General features: G+C 42.7%; 1 non-coding gene across 1 annotated transcript; it reads right to left on the bottom strand.

Annotated features, from left to right (window-relative positions):
• Positions 1-1,461: 1,461 nt before the first annotated feature.
• On the bottom strand, positions 1,462-1,552 carry TRNAY-GUA. Its single transcript is given in 2 exon segments — positions 1,462-1,497; positions 1,516-1,552. It is a non-coding gene; the product is annotated as a tRNA-Tyr (tRNA).
• Between the last annotated feature and the right edge of the window lie 640 nt (positions 1,553-2,192).

The raw sequence follows: 2,192 nt of genomic DNA, 5'->3' as shown, positions 1-2,192 counted from the left end.
CCTGTCTTGTGCCTCCCTGTGCTGAAAACCCATTATGGTTATGAGATTGTGTGTACCGCTATGCAGGCTGAAATGGAGAGCTGGCTGTGCTGGTGAGAGGAGAGGCAGAACTGCCTCTCTCCTGTCTTGTGCCTCCCTGTGCTGAAAACCCATTATGGTTATGAGATTGTAAGTGTGTACTGCTATGCAGGCTGAAAAGGAATTAATGCAGCTGGATCTGGAAGGACAAAGAAAACTGGTATTCTACTATGATCAATGGTCATTGATCTGATGCTAATTAGTATAAAGAAATACTTTAAAACACTGAACTTACATATAATTGCTTGATTATTCATACTAGCTTAGTACTGGATGCATTCAACTAACTTCTAGCAAATATTTCTTATTAGATAATAATATATTTATAATATAATTAAAGCTAAGCAACTGAACAAAACTGCCACCTTCTTCTCCTGTCTTTGTTCAGCTTAGTGCTGCACTTTGCATGAGAAGATGCTTTACATGAGAAGCTTTGCATGAGCTTTGGGATTTGGATCCCTAATGTCATCTCATCTAATGTAAACATCTAAAAACCTCTAATCTTTTCTTTAATAAAGCTTCTTACAGACCTCTCAGAGCTGATTGTCTCTTGTGAAAGTGAGTCAGCTTCCTGTGTGAAACAAAATTTTCTTTAACAGATCACAGTGCCCTTTTTTCTATTCTCTGAAAGTTTCTGATGTTGGTTTCTATATGAATGAGTCGTTAAAATGCCTCTTTAACCTGGCCTGTGGTGTCCTTTCATACAGCTCGACTGCCTCTTTCTTACCTACTTCCTTTGTAGCCAGCCCCAACCTTTACAATTCTTCACTGAAATGGGCAGTGCACGAACATGATACACCTCAGGGCAGTGTGTACAGTGGTATTCACCACCTTCTCATGAGGCCAATGGGTATGGCTGCATATACTGACTGTTGCAGACAAATATCTGGATCTGAATGATCATGGTGTTCCTGTCATCATGAAAACATTTTTTCTTCCCCATCTCTCTTAGACTTTCCCCTTCAGAACTTCAAAATGAAAGAGCAAGAGAGGAAAAGGGGTGAAACCAGCAATAAGGAGGCCCCAGTAACAGGACCTCCCAGCATTTTCCACAACCAACTCAGCTAAAAAGGCTTTGCAAGCTCTGCACTGTGGGTCTGCTCTAGCCATCAAGAGTCTGTTGAAGGTGTTGAGCCCCTGCAGGAAAGCTCGTATGATGGGCATCAACTGATTAGGCAGAGATGTGGCCACAGTCAAACCACCACAGCTGCAAGAACCAGTCGAAGGAGACAAGAAGGGCAGTGAAAATTAAATCCTTGGCAGTGATAGGTTTTAAATAGACTAAATTTCTCACAGGGCATGGAATGGCCTGTGGTTAGAAAGGGCAGTTCTGCAAAGTTGTGAATTCCAGAAATAAGTGAAAGACAAAAAGCAAAAGAACTTTCCTTCGAGCCGGAGTTGAACCAGCGACCTAAGGATTTCTCTCCAATGACCAGCCTACAGTCCTCCGCTCTACCAACTGAGCTATCGAAGGAAGCTGAGGAAGAGGTGCCAAGAATGAGTCAAGACTGTATCAACAATAGCCTTAGGCTCTAATGAGCTTCCATATGTATTGCTTCTCACAACACCAGAACAGTATCCAAAAAAAAAAAAAAAAAAAAAAGGCACAAAGTTAACTCTCCTGCAAGATTGGATTTTGGTTACAAAACTGCCAGTTTTCTGCCAAATAGTTCACAGCTCTTGTAAGACTGTTGGTGGTAGTTGCATTAAGGTTGGAGCTCCTGTCATGACCCATATGAAATCTGTCTACGGCTTGACAAAGAAATCTGCCCACTCTTTGGTAACCTTGCCACATTCCCTAAGCTGAGCTAGGAGAAGAGAGAGAACTCCCCTCCACACAGTTCCCCATAACAGTTCTTCATCCAAATCCAATAACAAAATAGCAAACAAATCAGTTAACACACTCCCTGATGGCTTCTGTAGCAAATGTGGAGGAACAGAGGAAAAGAACGGAAAGTTTTTAATTCAAATCCCACCAACTCCCATGGTGCATGTAAGACCCCTAGTACATATGAGGTTGCAACGTTTGGCATTGCAACTGGTGGCCTCCCCAACCCCTGGGGCCTGGGAGGCTGAGCTCTTTGTGAATCATCTGTGTGAGTGCCGAAGCTCAC

This window comes from Chaetura pelagica, unplaced genomic scaffold, assembly GCF_000747805.2.
Source record: "Chaetura pelagica isolate M959 unplaced genomic scaffold, ChaPel_1.0 scaffold104, whole genome shotgun sequence".
Taxonomy (NCBI): domain Eukaryota; kingdom Metazoa; phylum Chordata; class Aves; order Apodiformes; family Apodidae; genus Chaetura; species Chaetura pelagica.
Note: the sequence above shows the minus strand (reverse complement) of the source record. Positions and strands in the feature narration are given on the sequence as shown.